The 22,407-nt window shown below is 50.0% G+C and overlaps 1 non-coding gene across 1 annotated transcript; it reads left to right on the top strand.

Annotated features, from left to right (window-relative positions):
- The first annotated feature begins 12,036 nt into the window (after nucleotides 1–12,036).
- Nucleotides 12,037–12,175, top strand: LOC120671699. Its single transcript, XR_005673797.1, has one exon. It is a non-coding gene; the product is annotated as a small nucleolar RNA Z247 (small nucleolar RNA).
- Nucleotides 12,176–22,407: the final 10,232 nt, after the last annotated feature.

Consider the following 22,407-nt stretch of genomic DNA (forward strand, 5'->3'; position numbering starts at 1 on the left):
TATGCGAGAGAGGGATCAGCTAGGGAAGGGGAGGAGAACTCTGGTGGTCGAATCCTTGCGGTGCCATTCTAGCTAGAATTTCGAAAGCAGATATCGGTCAGTAGTATCAGGCTGTCTGCACTGGATACTCTAAAGGATCGTACGCCGTCGTGGAGGATCGATTTACCGTTTTGCACTGGATACTCTAAAGGATACGGTACACCGCCCTGAAGATCGATTTACCGTTTTTTTTTACCCCGCAGCAGGTACTGGAAAAGGGAACCCTATCATCCCGTTCGAGCGCCCCGCAGCGGGTACTGGAGAAGGGAACGCTATCATCCCGTTCGAGCCTCCATACGCCAAATAAAGGGGAGGTAGCCAGGAACGCTACGAGCGCGGGGCCCACACAACCGCGCGCCATCGCAACCACCGGCCGGTGAGCGGGGGGAGAGAGAGGCCGTCGATGGCCATGGTGGTGCGGCGGCGCAGGACCCGGACAGAGGGGGTGGACGGAGAGGACAGAGGGCGCGAGGACGGGTGCGGCGAGGACGATGGGCACCGGGACAGGGGCGGCGCGGCCAGTCGGAGCAGGGAGGAGGAGAGAGGGAGGCGCCGCCGGGGAGGGATGGAGGTGCGGGGGGGGGGGGGGGGGGAGGAGGGAGGACCCGTGCGGATCCGGCTGCCTCCGCCCCGCCGCGCGCTCGCGGGCCGCCTGAGGGAGACACGTTGCTGCCCGAGTGGGTAGAGGCCGGCCGAGCTCCGCTGCGTGGGGATCCGCACTGTTCGGTCGAGCTCCGCCGCGCGCGGATCCGCTTGAGGCCAGCCGGCACGACGGAGGGAGGCCCGAGCAGGGGCGGCGAGCCAGGAAGGGGGAGGGAGGAGAGGGCCACCGCGCCGGCGGGGCGGAGCAGGGGAGAAGGGCGCAGAGAGAGAGAGAGAGAGAGAGAGCCGAGTAGGGGCGGCGAGCCAGGGAAGGGGTGTTGACACCAAATTTTGGCACGTGTCAAGGAAGAGTGTTGCGGAGGAGAAAAGGTTCTGCGTCGTACGGGTTGGTTGATTTGGGAGGATGACCGTGCATCGCGGTCAAAGATCTTGCTGACCGAGAAAGGGGAGGATTGGCTAGATATTTTGGCTTCGGTTTGGCAGGAGTTATTTTAGTTTTAGAAGTTGTTTTTATTCCTTAGAATAGATCATGCTCTGCCGTAATCGGCTAGGATTGTGTTAGCGTGGGGTATAAATATGCACCCCCGGTCATTGTAGCAGATTGATACACATCCAACAAACAAACTTTACTCTACTTGCAATTTACTTTCTCATCGGCGACTTCGCCATCTTTTTTCTTTCTGCGAGTTCTTTCAAGCTGATCCAGGACGTCTCACATTTGAGCGACTTGATTCGCTGGTAAGTTTTCGTTTACCGAGTAAATCTGAGCTTTAGCTTCCGGGCGTATTGCTGTCGCTTCATTCAGATCTATTCAAAAGTTATCGAATTTATCTAAGCTTTGATCTCGGGCACATCGCTGTTTTCTCGTTTAGATAGTTCACCAATTACCCGGCTTAGTGACCTGTTTAATCGGCTGTAAGCTCCTTGTTTATTGCGATAAATCTTGTAGAGCCGATTAGATTGAAATCACAAGCTTAGCTCTGTCCAGATCCATACATTCATGGGTTTGTACACTGTTATCTGGCATGTGTCGGCTTTTAGATCTAGCCATCTAGTTGCTCATCGGCATCGGCAGCTTGTTGCCGATCCGTAGTAGATCGTTTTCAGTACACGCTTATCTTACACGATCTTTTGTCATCTTCTGTATCGGTAGCGCCTTGCCGATACCCCGCGTAAGAGTGATTCGGAAATCCAGCCGATACACTCTTGAATTTGACTGTTTGCTGTTTCCTTGTCAATTTACAGGTCAAATTGACTGGCACGCTTGGTCGCATTCTGAGACTTGGCGAACGGTGCCCTCAGATTCCAGTGTGTCGATTTTACGTCAACACATCTTTTGGCACGTCTGGTGGGACCCAGAACATCAAGATGTCAGAGAAGGCGGAGATCTCGGGAGGTAATCAGATTCCGATTGCTAAAGACAAGTTGAAGAAAGAACACAAGGCGGAACTTGAAGCCCTCAAAGATGCTTTTGAGCAACAATGCCTTTTGTCCTTCAGCATCAACAGAAGTGGAGAGGTAATCAAGAAATTCATTTTTCCCACTTTTGTAACACATCAAGAATCACAGAAGGAGGATAGGATGATTCATCAGATGAATCAGACGATTGGGCATGCTTTTGTGAATCATGCTCCAATCATGGCCAACCACGCCCACAATGCTGTGATCAAGACGCTACAAGATAGAGGGATACCTGGCTTTGTGGGACCAGCTTACTATCAGGGGAGTCAGATGGTATTCTCTCCTACTAGATCGGCTCCTGGTACATCACAGATCCCTCCTCAAGCTCCGGCCGATGAGGGTGTTATAAATGCACAGCCAATCAGTACTATAGCGTCACCTCAGTTCCCTCCTGTGTATACCAATTCTACGCCGATGGCTACATGTGCACAGGGGAACTTCATGTCAGGATACCCAGTTGGTTGGAATCCTACTACTGGACTTGGTATGCCTCCGGAATACATGATTCCATCTTCATCTAAGCAACCAAGTGCATCGGCTTCTTAGCCGATGAACCAGCAGGAAAATGCGTCGACTCCACAGCTGACTCAACCTCTAGACACTGCACCAGCGTCACAACCAGATGTTACCACGACATCAGTGCCTGCGGCAGCAAGTCCAAGCCACGTGTCGGCCCCATGGCCGACACCTCAGCAACAGTACCTGGCAATGATGTTACAACCCAAGTCTCCAACAGAAGTTCTGGCGAACAGAATCCCACATGCCAACGGAGTCACATGGGTTTTTCAAGATCTTGCGACTGGGATGCTACGCCATGTAGATGTGCCCAATGTACCTGGATTTACACATCGTCAACCTGGTCAGGGGACAACCAGAGCAGTCCAAGCAAGGGGATGGTATTGTATCAATCACCATCTAACCAGTTTCCTCAGCAAGCCACACAAGCTGCATCGGCTGCTAGGCCGATGACTTTGCCAAATGTCCAGCCCGCATCGGCAACATTGCCGTTGACTCCACCAGCACCACAAGCAACATCAGCTGGTGGACAACAGGTTGACTGGACGTCTAAGATTGCTGAGGTGATGAGAGATCAGCTTGGTTTGAAACCAAAGCAGCAGAATCTGATGTACAGAACTCCATATCTAGCTGCTTATGATCAATTGCCATTGCCCCACAAGTACAAGTTTTTAGATTTCACCAAGTTTTTTGGACAGGGGGAGGTCTCCACAGTAGAGCATATCAACAGATTCATTGTGCAGTGTGGAAAGGCAGCTCAGCAGGACGCGCTAAAAGTGCGTCTGTTCTCCATGTCTTTATCTGGATTGGCCTTTACATGGTTCACTACATTGCCAGCTAATTCCATTATATACTTGGCCAATTTAGAGAAGTAGTTCCACCAGTTCTTCTACTCTGGAGTAGAGGAGATGAAGTTAACCGATCTGACTAATCTGAGATAGAGAAACGATGAATCGGTCACCACCTTCATTCAGAGGTTCAGGGATGTCAACAACCGGTGCTTTAGTCTAGTTCTGTCTGATCAACATCTAGCAGAGGTTGCCTTCTAAGGACTCCTACCGCACATCAAAGAGAAGTACGCTTTCCAGGAGTTCTATAGCATCAGTCAGATGGCTAACCGGATGACAGGGGAAGCAAGGCCACATGAACAGAAGAGGAGCAACTTCCAAAAAAAGGTTAACTTTGTTGACTGTCCAGATTCTTCTGATTCAGATGGTGATCAGATGGTGGGATCCGCTGAATGGGTTCAGAACAATAAGAAGCCGATCTCATGTCCTTTCGGTAACAAAGAACCCGAAAAGTATGGGTTCGATATTACCAAGGCTGATAAGATTTTCGATCTGTTGCTGTCAGAGGGTCAGATTAAGCTAAAGCCATATCATAAGATCCCGACAGATCAAGAATTGAAGAATATCAAGTACTGCAAGTGGCACAATGCAACATCTCATGACACCAATGAGTGCAAGGTATACCATCAGCAGATACAATCGGCTATAGAGCAGGGCAGGCTCAAGTTTGAAACGCCCAAAAAGCCGATGAAGATTGATGGGCATCCTTTTCCAGCAAACATGGTAGATACTGGAAGGAAAGGTAATGCTTTACAGACCAAGATGCTCACATCCCAATCGGCTAAAGAGTCTGGTGCAGTTGACCCCCAAGCACAGATCACAGCCGATAAAGCTAAAGGAAAAGAGCCACTGCAGGAAGAAGGATCGGCGGCACCTAAGAAGAAGGTCACGTCCCAGATGCTGTTGAACAAGTTCCAGCGTGACCAAGAGAGGAGACAGTACCGAGAAGAATCTGTTAGACGGCGTGAAGGGCATTGGAAGTCTCCTTTCTTTGTGTACTGTTGGGAGGAAGGGTTGACTCTGCCGACAGTGGATAATTGTCCAGAGTGCAACGACTTTTATCGTGAGGACCGGTCGTTCAAAAATCCACGCTTTGATCATAAGCCTCGAGGGCCGATCATTAGAGAAAGGAGCAATGATAGACGCATCTCTATACATGATCGGCTGGGGGGCAGGGTTTCAGTGCATGATCGGCTGGGGGGCAGGACTATGCTACGTGATCCTGCAGGAGGAAGAATTCCTGCTAATGAGCGAGTTGAACAGGCTGCTGCAGCTCAGGTTCCTGATGAATACCCACACCGCAGAGATCCAGAGAGAGTGCCAGTTCATGATAATATTGATCGGCCTCGATGGTGTCCAGGAGGTTTGACCAGATCACAAAAGAGACGAGTTCAAAGACTGCGTCAAACAGAAGCCCTGGAAGAAGAAGAGAAAAGGGAGAGGGAGGCTCCTAGGAGGGGAGTCAGATCTGAAGTTTGGCGTGTCAAGCCAAAGGTTGATGGAGTGCAGCAGTCAGAGTCATCGGCTACATCTGTTAATGTAACCTTCATGCTTCTACTAATCCAAGCAGTCGGTTCTCCCAACCTGTCCTAATGGATGAGTTTCTAGAAGATGAAGGGAAGTTGGGGCATGGGTTCATGTCGGCCGATGCATTGGAGGAGGTAGACATTGGAGATGGAGATAGACCAAGGCCGACATTTATTAGTGCTAAGTTAGATCCTGAGTATAAACAAGAATTGGTGAAGCTGTTAAAAGAATACAAAGATTGTTTTGCTTGGGAATATTATGAAATGCCAGGTTTGGATCGGTCTATTGTTGAGCACCATTTGCCTATTAAACCTGGATATCGGCCACATCAGCAAGGGTCAAGACAATGCAATCCTAAGATTTTGCCAGACATAAAGGCCGAGATTACAAAATTGATAGAAGCAAAGTTCATCAGGCAATGCAGATATGCTGAATGGATATCTAATGTAGTTCCTGTATACAAGAAGAATGAGAAGTTGCGTGTCTGCATCGACTTCAAGAATCTCAACAAAGCTACGCCAATGGATGGTTACCCAATGCCAGTTGCCGATATGTTGGTGGATGCTGCTGCAGGACATAAAGTGATCAGCTTCATGGATGGGAATTGCTGGATACAATCAGATATTCATGGCTGAGGAATATATTCATAAAACTGCATTCAGATGTCCAGGGCATGTTGGTTTGTTTGAGTGGATTGTCATGACTTTTGGTTTGAAGAACACAGGGGCGACATACCAGAGGGCTATGAACTATATCTTCCATGAAATCATTGGCAAGATTGTTGAGATCTATATTGATGATGTTGTGGTGAAATCCAAAGGGTACCAAGAGCATTTAGCTGACCTACGCAAAACTTTAGAATGCACTAGAAGACATGGGTTGAAGATGAATCCTAACAAATGTGCGTTCGGCGTGTCGGCTGGTCAATTCCTAGGATTTATGGTACATGAAAGAGGGATTGAGATTAGTCAGAAGACTATTGCAGCCATTAACAAAATAGTGGCTCCAGAAACGAAGGATGAACTTCAATCATTGATCGGCAAAATTAATTTCATTCGGAGATTCATTACTAATCTGTCCAGTAAAATACAGCCGTTCAGTTCTTTGTTGAAGTTGAAGGCCGATCAGGAATTTGTGTGGGGAAAAGCACAGCAAAAGGCGTTGGATGAGATCAAGCAATATCTAACATCGCCTCCTGTGTTGGTTCCGCCACAAAAGCACAAGCCGTTAAAGTTATATTTATCGGCTGATGAGCGTGCTATCGGATTGGCCCTTATTCAAGAATTTGAAGGAAAGGAACGCGTGATTTATTTCATCAGTAAAAGACTCCTAGATGCTGAAACCAGGTATTCTCCTGTTGAAAGATTGTGTCTTTGCTTATACTTCTCTTGTACCAAGCTTAGGCATTATCTACTATCCGCTGAGTGTGTTGTGATGAGTAAAGATGATGTTATTAAATACATGCTCTCGTTGCCGATTCTGAGTGGGAGAATTGGGAAGTGGATTCTGTCCTTGTCTGAGTTTGATATGAGATATGAATCGGCCAAAGCGGTTAAAGGGCAAGTCATGGCCGATTTTGTTGTCCAACATTGTGGGTCAGAAATAGGAGTTGTTGATCTAGTTCCATGGACGTTATTCTTTGATGGATCATCATGTGGAGTTGGATCTGGTATTGGCATTATTTTGGTGTCGCCTCGGGGGGCAAATTTTGAGTTGTCTTTTCCAATAGAAGCTACTGCTACAAATAATCAGGCTGAGTACCAAGCTTTGCTTAAGGGAATTCAACTGTTACAAGAGATTGGAGCTGATGCAGTTGAAATATTTGGAGATTCCATGTTGGTGGTTAATCAATTGATCGACATATATGAATGCAAAGATGATATCTTACGAGTTTATCATGAGGAATGTTGCCGATTGTTGAAAGAGTTCAAGAAAGTGACCATCGAACATGTGCCCAAACTTTATAATGAAGATGCCAATCGGCTAGCGCAACACGCTTTTGGTTATCGGCGGATTGAGGGTGTGATGACTTTGGACATACCTACCAATGATTGGAGGAAAGAGATTGTAGAATATCTGGAAGATCACTCCAGGAAAGTAAGCCGAAGGATCAGATTTCAGGCAACTAAATATGTGTTGCTTGAGGGAGAACTGTATTATCAGACGATTGATGGAGTTTTACTCAGATGCCTTGATAAAGAAGAGGCTAAGGTTCTTATGGGAGAAATACATGAGGGTGTCTGTGGTTCGCATCAATTGGCGTATAAAATGAAATGGGTGATCAGGAGAAACAGATACTTTTGGCCAACCATACTGGAGGATTGTTTCACTTATTATAAAGGTTGCCAAGGGTGTCAGAAATTTGGAAACGTGCAAAAAGCACCAGCATCGGCTATGAATCCTATTATTAAGCCGTGGCCATTTAGAGGATGAGGAATTGATTTAATTGGGCAGATTTATCCACCATCCAGCAAGAATCACAAGTTCATACTGGTAGCGACGTATTACTTCACCAAGTGGGTTGAAGCGATTCCTCTGAAGACAGTAACATCCAAGGAGATGATCGAGTTTGTGAAGGAGCATATTGTTTATCGGTTTGGTACCCCGTAGACGATCACGACCAATCAAGGCAGTATGTTTATTTCAGAGGAGTTTGGAGAATTTGCTGCAAGTATGGGAATTAAATTGCTAAATTCTTCTCCATATTATGCTCAAGCTAATGGTCAAGCTGAAGCTTCTAATAAAGGGATCACCAAGTTAATTAAGAGGAAAATTGAGGAGCAGCCAAAGAGGTGGCATACAACTCTTAATGAAGCTTTATGGGCCTACAGGATGTCTTGTCATGGGGCTACTAAAATGTCTCCGTATCAATTGGTCTATGGACATGAAGCTGTATTGCCTTGGGAAACTAGACTCGGTTCCAGGCGAGTTACGTTTCAGGATCAGTTGACAGCAGACGATTATACTGCATTGATGAAAGATGAGTTGGAAGTTTTATCTGGACATCGGTTAAACGCTCTCATCAGCATCGAGGCTAATAAAACTAGAGTGGGCCGATGGTATGATAAGAAGGTCAAAGTCAAATCTTTTGACCAAGGAGTCTTGGTTTGGAAGTTAGTACTGCCGATAGGAACTAAAGATCCCAAGTTCGTCAAATGGTCTCCAACATGGGAAGGGCCATACAAGGTTAGCAGATGTGTTCCTGGGAACGCATACATTCTGGAGACATTGGAGGGAGAAGAATTTTTCAGTGCACTTAATGGGAAATATCTGAAAAAATATTACCCAAGCGTTTGGGTAGATGCATAGCCGATTAAGTAAAGGATCGGTTGAATTCAAGATAGCCGATGCGGAAATTGTATCGCCTTTAGCATGAGAATGAGAAAAGACTTGATCGTATCCTAATACGTTCGCATGTTTTTGTGGCCGATATGGTATGTATCGCCCTTAGGTCAAAAAATCTAATCCAAAGATATGTGGTTTGGATTTGACTTGGTTATCTGTTCAACTGAAATCGCAAGAGGAGTAATTGCAAGATGGAAGTTAATGCGAAACACAGTGAAGACAGAAGACAAGAGGCAACGAGGGGAGCCGTTCATTGATTAATATTTACAAAAGCCAGAATAGGCTGTTACATGCTACAACCTAATCTGACTCTTCCCCGAAGAGGCTGCTAATGACCCCCTCTGAACTGACATCACGGGCGATGGCATCAGCAGGGTGGTAGAGGTCTTCGACAAGCTCCTCGAAGGCATCACGCCACGGCCTTGGCTCGGGGAAGACCAGCGCCCATTGCCGGTAGTCCGCCCCGGACTTGGTGGAGACGACGGTGATGGCTCTGGCGGTGCCCTCGTGGGCCCCGTACTCGGCGACCTCGGTGATGCGGGCCGAGATGTTTTGGAGCCGCGCGACAACGGTGTCCCCCCTCGCGTTCACCGAGTCAATGGCGACTCGGGCGGCGTCCAGTAGAGACTGGACTTGTGCCTCCAGCCCTAAGAAAGAAGAAGGGACTAGGGTGGAAGATCTGAAGACTATTAGAAAAGACATGGTTTCAAAACTTACTCGCGGCCTTGGTGTCGGCGCTGGTGAGTTGGCCACTGATCACGACCTGATCCGTCTGTGCCCGGTCGAGGTTGTTGCGGGCCTCGGTGAGTTGGCGGAGGAGGTCGTGAATGTACTCCTGGGTGCCTGCGTCCAGGACCCAGAAGTTGGGGGGCAGCTCCATGGCAGCGTACCTGCAGAAGGGAGTGGATGTTCAGAAGCAGATCAGGAATGCAACATTAACAGAAAAGAGACAATGTGTTACCCCAGATGGGGGCGGAGCAATGGAGGAGCATCGGAGGAGCCTTCGCCGATGCGCTTGTTGCTGGCCATTTGTCTTGAGGAAAGAGAGGAGGCTAGGGTTTTTTGGGCTGGAAGAGGAAGAAGGCGAAGAAAGCTTTGGCCGATGAAGAAGGACACAGTACCTATTGGGTGATTTATAGCCTAAGGCAGGGAAGGTGAATCGGTTGCATTCCCTGGTATGACCTTTACTTGGATCTAATCGAGAGGCGCAGGGGTAAAAAGACGGAAGGTGAATCGGCAGATTCCCGTTGTGCGGACGAGAAGGTGGAGGGTTGAGTGCAAAGAAGAGATTTTCACTCGCCACCCGCATGGGGAGCGAAGCTACAGTAAGTGAAAAGACTGTTCGGCGGCGTAATCATGACACGGTTTAATTTCAAAGTAAAAAGGACATTTTTACTCCGAAATTGGGGGGCATGTGTTGACACTAAATTTTGGCACGTGTCAAGGAGGAGTGTTGCGGAGGAGAAAAGGTTCTGCGCCGTACGGGTTGGTTGATTTGGGAGGATGATCGTGCATCGCGGTCAAAGATCTTGTTGACCGAGAAAGGGGAGGATTGACTAGATATTTTGGCTTCGGTTTGGCAGGAGTTATCTTAGTTTTAGAAGTTATTTTTATTCCTTAGAATAGATCATGCTCTGCCGTAATCGGCTAGGATTGTGTTAGCGTGGGGTATAAAGATGCACCCCCGGTCATTGTAGCAGATTGATACACATCCAACAAACAAACTTTACTCTACTTGCAATTTACTTTCTCGTCGGCGACTTCGCCATCTTTTTTCTTTATGTGAGTTCTTTCAAGCTGATCAAGGACGTCTTACATTCGAGCGACTTGATTCGCAGGTAAGTTTTCGTTTACCGAGTAAATCTGAGCTTTAGCTTCCGGGTGTATCGCTGTCGCTTCGTTCAGGTCTATTCAAAATTTATCGAATTTATCTAAGCTTTGATCTCGGGTGCATCGCTGTTTTCTCGTTTAGATTGTTCACCAATTACCCGGCTTAGTGATCTATTTAATCGGCTGTAAGCTCCTTGTTTATCGCGATAAATCTTGTAGAGCCGATAAGATTGAAATCACAAGCTTAGCTATGTCCAGATCCATACATTCGTGGGTTTGTACACTGTTATCTATCTGGCACGTGTCGGCTTTTAGATCTAGCTGTCTAGTTGCTCATCGACATCGACAGCTTGTTGCCGATCCATAGTAGATCGCTTTCAGTACACGCTTATCTTACACGATCTTTTTTCATCTTCTGTATCGGCAGAGCCTTGCCGATACCCCGTGTAAGAGTGATTCGGAAATCTAGCCGATACACTCTTAAATTTGACTGTTTGCTGTTTCTTTGTCAATTTACAGGTCAAATTGACTGGCACGCTTGGTCGCATTCTGAGACTTGGCGAACGGTGCTCTCAGATTCCAGTGTGTTGATTTTGCGTCAACAGGGGGGAGTGAGGAGAGGGCCGCCGTGCCGGCGGGGCGGAGGAGAAGGGCGGAGAGAGAGAGAGAGAGAGAGAGGGTAAAATAAAAAGACGGACACGTGAGTTTCATCTCTTGGTAGTCGATATAGAGTATAATATAGAGGATGGATGTGTGCGAGAAAACTGGATATAGAGAAGAGAATCTCGATGACTAAGTCATAATATTTTTTTAAAGGATGAATTTAGAGTATGATGAGTGCGGACAGTCTCATAGAGAGAACATGATCCCTAGTGTCCTGCCATGCAGGGTCTATTCTATCCTCTGGTCCCTGATGAGAGATCAGCCTCGCTCCACGTAGCATAACGCAATCACATTTCGTTTTTTAATAAATCCCAATTTTGCAGAGAAAAAGAGACTACCAGTAGCAGATAGTATCAGCAGATTCAGCACAACACCTTACAAAAATAAGAATATTGCAGCCTCCTCATCTAGTGCAGTCAAGTTCTCTCTGTTAGATAAACTTATATCTTGTAATCGAGATGTCATGGATAAGGTTGTTGCCGTGTAGTTCTTCTCTGTAGTTTGTTGTGTTCTGTTGTAACCATAGATTAGCTTGCAACAACCTCTCCATGAATATCTCAACAATGTAAGACATGGTGACGGCTGTTGTCACCTTCCCCTATATAACACGAAGGTGTCGACCCTGAGAGCGCAACGACGATTAACCGAAGCTTCCAGCGCCTCTGATTATTTACATGGTATCGGAGCCCACAAACAAAACTAGATCCCATCTATCTTCGAAATGGCAAGCTCATCTGCTACTCCCATCGTCAATCCACTCATCGGCCAAGCTGTCTCCGAGAAACTGGCCAAAGGGAATCATGTGTTGTGGAAAGCGCAGGTTCTTGCTGTGGTGAAAGGTGCATGCCTAGAAGGTTACCTCACGGGTGCAGCCAAAACACCTCCATCGACAATCTAGGAGAAGCAAGCAGAAAAGGTAGTTGACGTTCCGAACCCTGAATTTGCTAATTGGGTTGCTACTGATCAGCAGGTACTTGGATACCTACTATCGTCAATGACAAGGGACGTCCTCTCTCAAGTAGCAGCATGTAAAACTGCTGCCGAGACTAGGGGCATCATCGAGGCAATGTTCTCTTCGATCTCGAAGGCACGCTCCATCAACACTCGGATCGCCCTCGCCACAACAAAGAAGGGCAATCTTTCCATTGCCGAATATGTCGGCAAAATGCGCGCACAGGGAGACGAGATGGCCAACTCCGGCAAGCCGATCGACAATGACAAGCTGGTCTCCTACATCCTCACCGGCCTTGAAGATGAGTACAACCCCACCGTGACGGCTCTTGTGGCAAGAGCAGACTCGGTGTCCGTCGGCAAGGTGTTTGCGCAACTGCTCAGTTTTGAGCAGCGCATGGAGCTCATCCATGGCGCCTCTGACTCACACGCCTCGGCCAACATGGCAAACCGAAGGCGTGGAGGTCACTGTGGTCGCGGAGGTGGTTGCGTCAATGGCGCTCCTCGCCAGAACAGCAACAGCGGTGGTAACACAGACGAAAGGCCCAAGTGCCGATTGTGTTACAAAAAGGGCCATACGGTCATCGATTGTTGGCACAGGTTTGAAGAGGATTTTGTTCCTGATGAAATATATGCGGGAACAGCCATGTCCTATGGAGTGGACAGCAACTGGTATGTCGACTCTGGTGCTACTGATAATATCACAGGTGATCTCTAGAAGTTATCTGTGCGTGACAGGTACAAGGGCCAAGATCAAGTTCACACGGCAAGTGGTTCAGGTATGGAGATTAGTCACATTGGTCATTCAGTTGTATGAACCCCTAGCAGAAATCTCCATCTAAAAAAAGTTCTCTATGTTCCTAAGGCTAGCAAAAATCTTGTATCTGTTCATCGCCTAGCCACTGATAATTCTGCTTTTCTAGAATTTCACCCCAATTTCTTTTTGATTAAGGATCAGGCCACGAAGAAAACTCTTCTTAGAGGACCCTGTCGCAAAGGACTCTACCCGTTGCCATCTGCTTCTATACAAAAGCAGGCATATGGAGTTGTCAAACCATCTCTCGAGCAGTGGAACAGTCGGTTAGGGCATCCTTCATCTCCAATAGTGGAGAAAGTTATCAGTAGTTTTAATCTTCCCTTTTTAGATAAATCCAATAAACAGACAATTTGTGATGCATGTCAAAGGGCCAAGAGCCATCAGCTACCTTATTCTAGATCTGAAAGTGTGTCGTCTCATCCGTTGGAACTTGTTTTCTCCGATGTTTGGGGTCCTGCACCCACCTCTATTGGAGGCAATAAATATTATGTTAGCTTCATTGATGATTATAGCAAGTTTACTTGGATTTACATCTTAAAGTTTAAATCAGAGGTGTTCCAAAAATTTCATGAATTTCAATCTCTTGTTGATCGTCTTTTCAATCTCAAAATTATCACCATGCAGACTGATTGGGGAGGTGAATACCAAAAGCTAAATACTTTCTTTGGAAAGATTGACATCATGCATCATGTGTCCTGTCCATATGCTCATCAACAAAATGGCTCAGCAGAATGGAAACATCACCACATAGTTGAGATTGGACTCGCCCTCCTTGCTCATGCTTCCATGCCGCTCAAATTTTGGGCTGATGCTTTCATATCTGCTGTATATCTCATAAACAGAACTCCTAGTCGAGTCATCCAGTATAAAACACCTCTCGAATAGCTCTACCATCAAAAACCAGATTATAGATTCCTACATGTGTTTGGTTGTGCATGTTGGCCTAATTTGAGACCATATCTTGCCCACAAACTTCACTTTCGTTCCACTCAATGCACCTTCTTGGGTTACAGTCCTTCTCACAAAGGGTTCAAACGCCTTGATCCCTCATCTGGTCGTGTCTATATTTCTCACGATGTTATTTTTGATGAAGCTCTCTTTCCGTTTGCAAAAATGCATGAAAATGCAGGGAGACGATTTCAAACAGAAATTAATATGTTGCCATCCTCTATTTTGAATCCAAATACTTTCGACTATGGGGCTAGTTCACAGAATGGTCATGTGTCTAACTCTCCATTTGATTCCACTAATCCTTGTGAAGGAACAGCTAATTTTCAGGGGGACTCTACATCCAACAACAGCGGGATGAGAGAAGCGGCCACCGGCGCTGACCGCGATGTTGATCTCGTTGCACCAAGTGTAGAAGAATCTGCACCGGGAGCCACAACGCAGGCTCCAGTGTTGGTCTCTGCTCTATCTTCCATCATCGACCGTTAGACGGATTTGATCGCACCAGCTGCCACGCCTCCCCCGGCAGATCTGATCGCGTCCTCGGACCCGCATATCGACCGGTCTGCTCGGACACAAGGGGGGATAGAATCCTCATCGCCAGCTCTCCCACAGCACACGCCTGCGCCAGTGCCAACAGAACACCCATGAACACGTCTGCAGCATGGCATCCGTAAGGAAAAACATTACACTGATGGTACAATTAAATATGGTTTTCTTACGTATACTGGTGAGCCACAAACTCTAGAGCAAGCGCTAGGAGATGCAAATTGGAAAGGTGCTATGGATGCTGAATATCTAGCCTTGCAAAGAAATAATACATGGCACCTTGTTCCTCCTCAAAAAGGTAGAAATGTGATTGATTGTAAATGGGTTTATAAGATAAAACGGAAACAAGATGGCATTCTGGATAGATATAAAGCTCGCTTGGTTGCAAAGGGATTTAAACAAAGATATGGCATAGATTATGAGGATACTTTCAGTCTGGTTGTAAAAGCAGCAACCATTAGAATTGTTCTCTCTATAGATGTTTCCAGGGGTTGGACTCTTCGGCAGCTTGATGTGCAAAATGCATTTCTCCATGGCATTCTAGAGGAGGAAGTTTACATGAGACAACCTCCAGGGTATGAGGATAAGTCATGTCCGAATTATGTATGCAAACTTGACAAAGCTTTGTATGGATTAAAGCAAGCACCACGAGCTGTCGGTATTTTTACTGCTCGTCTACCTTGGGATGCCCTAAGGTAGGAGATGGTTGGAAGCAGATCGCCGAATCTGGAACTTGATGGTAAACGCAATGACACAAGACACAATTTAGACAGGTTCGGGCCGCTGGAATAGCGAAATACCCTACATCCTGTGTGGTGGTTTGGTATATTGCGCCCTGCCCTGGTTCATACCGATCTAGGTACCCCGCCCTCCTTTATATAGTCCAGGAGGTGGAATTCTAGTCGGTTTAAAAGGTAGGAGTCCTAGGAGAATTACAAAGTAGAGTCCTAGGAGGGTTACAATTTCTTCCTTCCTTGTGTGTATCCGGAATCTTCCTCACATCTATGCGGTGTGCATAGTCCCGTGGGCCCCGGCCTGACAAGCCCTCGAGCCCTTCGTAGCCGAGTACTGCAGGCGTCGAGTACTTCTGAAATCGTCTTCGAGTACTTCGAGTGCTCCGTCGAGTGCTTCAAGTGATCTTCCGAGTACTTCCGGCTGCATCAAGGCTGTGAGGTGCTCAAGCCCCGAAAGTCTTCTTTTATATGGTGCGCGATGAACTCGCGCTCCATATGGAGTAGCCCCGAGCCTTACGTTGAATCGCAGAATTAGGCTGAGGGTCAAATCAGTCTTTCGAAAATTTAAAAAATAAGCGTTGATGACATGTGTACCGCAGCCCCCGAGCCTTGAATCCAAATTCCAAGATTTGACATAAAGGATCCAAAAATCGTGGCATGTAATGTAGAATTTTTCTCGCCACCGATCTTCACATGGGTCAACATCGAGTAGTTTTGCGGCGTCTAGCCCCCGCGCTTGCGAGCCAGGCAAGCCATGGAAGCCACATCGAGTAGTTGTTGGTGTTTAGCCCCCGAACTTGAGAGCAGGATGTGCCAGCAGCATGCTCCAAATCCAATCTCCTGTGAAGTAAACATAAAAATATGTTGTAAAATGATATACATGATATCAGGTTGGGAGCAAAGCCCAGCATTGCAGAAAATGCTTGTAAAAGGACGGTAGTAAAACCCCAGCATTAAATATTGCATATAAAACTTTTTTTCATGTCTTGCGGCCAATTTCCCCGAGCAGTTTGCCTATTACGTGTAAGCACCTGATCTTTGATAGCCGTAGCCCATAGCGCAGGGAACTTGGCCGCATGCACATGTAGGAACATAGGCGTACAGAAGAGTTGAGGTTGGCGTATGCTCCTCAAGTACTGTCGCTGCGGGAAATAGGCAACTACTAAACTACTCGATTGCTTGAATATTGTGCGCTTGATCGGATATGGTCTAGCACGCAAAGACTTGAGAATTTAGACTAGTTCGGGCCTGAAATGCCCTACGTCCAGTATATGGGGTGGTGTTCTTGCTCTATTGCTCTCGAGCCTGGGTGCTCAAAGTTCAGAGGGGAGCTTACAAGCTGGTCTCGTAGTGTCGAACCCGTCAGAGTCCAACCCTTTCCTACATGGGGGGCCTTCCTTTTTATAGCTCAAGGTGGGACCCCCTTTTACAGTTCATCTAGCGCTGTGTATTTGTGCTGTCGGGGCACAAAATCTATCATGTCAGTCGTCGGGACCCACTCAGTCAGTTGGGAGTGGATGAGGTTGATCTTGGCAATCTTCTGGTGCAAGGAATGATCCTGGCGATCTCCTTGAGCGGTGTGTCCCCCTGGCGCTTGTCCCATCCTGGCTCAGTCGGAGCGGCGCGACCTCTTGGTCAGTCGGTCTGGGGTCTCCATTGGTCTTGTTCGCCGGAGCCTGGGTTCCTTACCTACGGGGCAATCTTACGTAGCTCTGCCACCAAACGGCGCACCTGGTGAGGGGAGTCTTACCGAGGCCTGACCGGGGGCGTCCGGTCATGGTCGCTGGTGTAATGGAGTGGTGCGCAGAGGCAGCCATCATTACGGCGAGGGGAGGCAGCGTCTGTGGAGGCTCCCTCCCGTTGTGTCGAGGGGCCTGCTCGAGCGGCGCTGTACCCTTGTCAGAGGAGCCTGTTGGCTTGGCCCTTGGCATAAGATAAGGAGGAACGGCGCCTTGAGCCCTGCACGGAGGCTGTCTTGGCCGGCACTCCTGTCAGGGGGCGCGGCGCTCTTGGAGCACACATCTTTGGTCTCCAGCCCATCCTTGGCCCGGAGTGCTAGGTCGGGGAGCCGCCACGTGTCCTGGAGGTCGTGCTTCTGGACCCGTTCGCTTAGCAGCGAAGGCATCTCCCTGCGTGGCTTGACGGACCGTCCCGTCCTTGGCCCAATAAGTCTACTGGGCCTGGTTTTATATAAGCAGGGCCTGTTAGGGACCCGTAGTTTATTCCCCCGTCAGAGGCCCCCGAGCGGTTCTACGATTTTTGAAGAATAATCGTGGAGCCGCTGGTCTCGGCTTTGATGGCCCCTGACCGGCGCGTCCCATCCGACTGCCCGTGCCCTCAGCTTTCGGCGTGCGCCAGAGGAGGCGTGACGAGGTCAGGCCCGTCTTGATGGCCGGCTGATGAGTTGTGGAATCACGAGGCCGGTCATCACGTCTTATTGCTGTACCGCGGACGCCTCGTTTTTCCCCACTCGGGACTGCCTCCCATCGGTGGGTTGTGCAGTGATCGTACCCCGAGTGGCGCAGTAGTTGCTGGGCGCATTGGTGCCATTTCGTCGGCATTAATGTGGTGTTTTGGATAGGTGAGGGCTCTTGGCGTGCCCCGTTCTGGCCGGCCCGCTGACCGCTGGGGCCATCGGGGCCTTTATTGGCCTATAAATAGGGGGTTCGCGGATACATGGTTCCACACAAATAGACGGATCATGGAGTTCCATTCGCCAGTTCCCTTCCTCACACCCCACACCCGGCCTCCAGATGAGAGTGGACGTGGCTTGTTTTTCCGGTGCTAGAAGAAAGCTTGCGAACGGCGGGGGATCCTCCTCAGGCATGGACTCGCTGAGTCCATGCCGGCGACCACTGTATGGCACTGAGAAGTCCGAGGGCCTACTACTGGAGTTGGCAGGCCAGGCCACTGGTCTGCCCGCTCCCTCACCAGTAGGCGAGGGGGGGGGGCTCCCGGCCTCTTGTGGCCTCCTTGGATTCCTCTCGGCGCCGGCCCGGAGTCTTGGTGGTGGTGCCACACTACCTTGCCATGGGGGTCACTCTTCTGCTCTGCGTCCTTCTTGCAGTTGCCGCTCCCCCGAGATCTTGGGTGGGCAGTTCACGCATCATTGACGCGGAGTCGCAAATCCGCTGCCTCATCTTCCAACTCATGGTTGGAAGGCTGCATAGTTCAATGCTGTGCATCGCGGCAGTGGGGGAAGGTGAAGAGTTTCTGCCTCGCCTGGCAAGGTGGTACTGCCACCATTACGGGTCTCCGGGCCTCTGCCCGGAGGCGGGCGGTTTAGAGTGGTGCGCTTGGAAGCTGCCGTGGCCAGCAGAAAGGCGATCAGGGCACGGCTTTCGGCGCATGAGGAGGATACCCAGGAGCGGGTGCTGGCGGGGAGTCTTGGGCTAACATCAGCTCTGAAGACTTCCCCTCATCGGCATCGTCTGCCTCCTTCTCCGCCAGGGGTTTCTCGGCGCGGCTGATGCTGGAAGAAGGCTTGCGAGGCGCTAGATTAAGTCTTGCGACGTTCTTCGGCCATGTCCTCCAGCTTGCCAGGCATCAACCGCTGCCTTAGCCCCCTTTTGTTGCTCCCTTGGCGGGAGTAAATGGATTTGATCCATTGTATCTGCTGCGTCCATGAGTTGAGGACAGCTAGTTTTTGTTTGTTGTAGCGGCTTGGAGCCGATTATTGTAAAGGAAAGTTAATGGAACAAAGTTGGCCCTGAGGCATTCTTGTTTGTTCATTTCCTTGTGTTGTTTTCTGCGTTTACGTGCCTCAATGATGAATGACTCCACTGCGATTTGATAGAAATCGGAGGAGGTGAACCCTGCCGCTTGACCTAGATGGCCTGGAACGGCGAGTTCGGTGAGCTCAATAGCGGGTAGGCCCAATTAAGGACAATCCAAGTGAAGTCCGACCCTGCCGCGGACGACCGAGTCGACGGAGCCCCAGATGGGAGCACTCCACTGCTCTACAGCCCGCATCCATACAGATGCCCGAGCCGTCAGCCAGCTCGGGGGGCCCAGTTGGCCTCCCCCCTGGAGGGGATTACGTGGAATGCTAGAGGCCGGATCAGACAGGAAAAGTTGAAACGACCCGAGTGCTGCCGGGATAGGTCGGGCGTGGGCCGCTTGGTGCTCATCTTGGTTTTTCCTCCCTGGCTCTTATGGTCAAGGCAGTGCGGAGCCCTTGGCGGACTGGCTTTCGAACCTTGAAATCGAATCGTGCGGTTGCGATTCTTTTGAGGCATCAAAACGGTTCGCTGTTTTCCCTGCAATCGAAAACAGTATAGACGACGATGATTTAATTGAAATTGTGGAGTACGCACCCGTTGAGTCGATGCGTCACGCCGGTTGCACCGGAGAGGTCCGTTCGTGGCGGCTCGTGTCTCGAAGCGTCGCGTCACTTGGGAACCGCTGCGGAGTGATGACGATGTTCACCTATTTAATCCTCTGCCTTCCGTCGCCTCATCTCCATCGACACTGCTTCCTGTCATTTTCTCGGAGAAAAGACGCAAAGTAGAGGGGAAAGCAAAGGCACAGGGAAGAAGAAGGGGGAACTCTAACTGCTTCATTCGTCGTCGCTGATCCGATTTGATGGCTGGCAATAAACGACCTCGCGACGAGGAGTCTAGCGCCGAGCTGCGCGGTCTACCGCGGGCGCACCGCGAGTTCTTCCGGGGAAGGTACTTTTCGGCATTGTCCTCATTCTTCTGTTCCTGTATTGTGTTTGGTAGTGTTCATGATGGTACCTGTGTGGTCGCAGGATAGCGTCGTCGGGTCCCAGAGCGTGGATCATCGGGCAAGGTGGTGTCGGGCCATCGTGTGGCCCTGGCGCTTCCGAGTCTTCTTCGTCCCGCAGGCCCCCGGCGCGGGATGCCGCAGGGGCGTCTGGTGTTGCTGCCGGAGGTTTGACGTCGTCTTTCGTTGCACCACTGCCGCCGATCATTGCGGCTCCGTCGATCGCGGTTGCTGGGGCGCCGGTCCTGCCTGCGCCAGGCTCGCCTGCGCCGGGTTCGCCCACAGTGTCCGCCGCCTCCTCCGGGTCTGACTCTGGGGGAGTCAAGCCGGACATTGTGGCTCTGCAGTGGGAGTGCGACCTGGCACACGGCCGCTTCTCGGCTGCTACGGTCGAGATCCAGCACCTGCGGGACAGCCTGCAGGCGGTCGAAGTGGCTCGGGGTGCCACCGAGGGGGAGGTTCGTGCGGCGTGGGACGCCGCGGCGGACGCGTAGGCTCACGCCTTTGGTAAGTTTCGTTTTTGATCGCGTCCCTTGTCCCTGGTTTTTTCCTGCATTTTATACCTTTTACCTGTAGTGCTGGAGGAGGAGTTGAAGGCCGCCCGCCATGAGGTGACGGATTTGCAGCGCCGTCTTGGCGGTGGAGGACTAGCGCGAGGCCTTGGAGGAGGGTGCGCTTGCCGTCTTCCGTGTGGTGGAGCCGTATGCGCCCATAGGGGTGGACGAGCTCCACGCTCTCCCCAATGCCATCCGCTCGTCGGTGAGGCTAGGGATCCGCTGTGGCACCGCCGCTGCACTGGCTGCCATCCGTCTTCGCATGCGGGACTTCGCCGGGTTCGGACGGGTCACCGCGGCGGAGATGGACGTCGACGACCTCCTACAGCGTGGCGCCGACCCGGAGCTGGACGGGCCGTAGGGTCTTGGCTGGACGGTGATGGAGCGCGGGGCCGGTCGGCGGCCGCTTCTTCTTTTTATTATGTTAAATTAAGAAAAAGTGTGTAAATGCTGTACCTGAGCCGTTTGTGCGGCTTCGGTGAACATCTGGGGCGTCCACTGTGTGCCTTATCTATTTTTAAGATTTGTGCTCGTGTTTTATGTTTGCTCCGTTTTCCGTCTCGCCCGAGTTTTTTGAAGACACAGTTGCTTTTTCTTTTCGAATTCGTAGCGAGAGTTTGTGAGAGAAAGATAAAGAAAGCGTGCGCGCTGCACGGTTTGTCTTAGTGAGGCCCCCGTGCGCCTTGGCCTGAAAGTGTTCAGGGCACGGGGCTGTAGAGGCGAGAAGCAACAAAAAGTAAGATGGTCGAAGACCATGGTATGGCCCCCGAGCGCTCCGAGCCAAAAAGTATGGGTCGGGGTGCTGGACACCAGAGGGTTTGTTTGTGCTGTGAGAATGTATGAAAAAGCATTTGCCTGGACCCCGAGTGATTCTGGGCAGTGATTGGCTAGGTCGGGGCGCCGAGTGGGTGCACTGTGTTGTGCGGGGAGAAAAAATCGACAGGTGTCGGGCCCCCGAGTGCTCCGAGCCGGAAGTGGCCGGGTCGGGGCACTCGGACTAAGCCACTAGTGCTGCTTACGGAAAGAAGCGATGTAACTGTTCTATATTCCAAGAGTTGGTCAGAATGTTACCGTTGGAGTCCTTTAGTTTGTAGGTGCCTAGACGTATCACCTCTGCGATGCTGTAGGGTCCTTCCCATGGTGGCGAGAGCTTGTGCTTGTCCTTCGTCGTCATGACCCGTCGTAGCAGCAGATCTCCGACCTGCAGCGTCCTCTCCCGTATGCGCCTCTCGTGGTACCTGCGTAGAGTTTATTGATAAAGAGCTGATCGGAGGAGTGTGGCTAACCTTGCTTCTTTCAAGACTTCCATCGCGTTCCTCTGGGCTTCGGCTGCCGTTGCTGGGTCAAAGGCTTTGACTCTCGGCGCACCGTAGTCCAGGTCGGAGGGCAGTACGGCTTCGGAGCCGTATGTAAGGAAGAAATGCATCAGTCCTGTGGATCGGTTTGGTGTGGTTCGCAAGCTCTAGAGCACTGCCGGCAATTCTTCCACCCAACGACCCGCAAACTTTTTGAGCATGTCAAAAATGCGCGGTTTGAGCACTTGGAGGATTAAGCCATTAGTTCTTTCTACTTGCCTGTTCGTGCGCGGGTGTCCGACCGATGCCCAGTCGATCCGGATCCCGTATCCTTCCGCGAACTCTTGGAAGTAGTGACCTGTGAAATTGGTCCCGTTGTCTGTGATGATGGAGTTGGGCACCCCGAATCTATAGATGATGTCCAGGAAGAATTTGAGTGCCTCCTTGGAATCGATCGTGGTTATCGGTTTTGCCTCTATCCATTTTGTGAACTTGTCGATTGTGACAAGTAGGTGGGCGAACCCTCCTGGTGCCTTTTTGAGTGGCCCAACCATGTCTAGGCCCCATACGGTGAATGGCCATGTTATGGGGATGGTCTGAAGCGCTTGGGCTGGTAGGTGGGTTTGTTTTGCGTAGAACTGGCATCCTTTGCATGCCCGGACAATTTCTTCCGCGTTGCGCAGGGCTGTTGTCCAGTAGAATCCCTATCGGAACGCCTTTCTGACCAAGGAGCGTGGCGCTGTGTGGTGTCCACAGATCTCGGCGTGTATCTCGAGAAGGAGCTCTTTGCCCTTGGCAACGGGAATGCACTTCATGAGAATGCCAGTCTCTGAAGGACTACGCTTGTAGAGCTTGCCGTTGATTACAACGAACGTCTTGGCTTGTCGGGCGACGCGATGGGCTGCATTGCGATCCTCGAGGAGGACTTCATGTAGGAGATAAGCCAATAGGTCGGCTCTTTAGTCTGTATTGTCTGTCTGGCTTGGGTCGGATTGCTCC

Source organism: Panicum virgatum, chromosome 4N (genome assembly GCF_016808335.1).
Source record: "Panicum virgatum strain AP13 chromosome 4N, P.virgatum_v5, whole genome shotgun sequence".
Lineage (NCBI taxonomy): Eukaryota > Viridiplantae > Streptophyta > Magnoliopsida > Poales > Poaceae > Panicum > Panicum virgatum.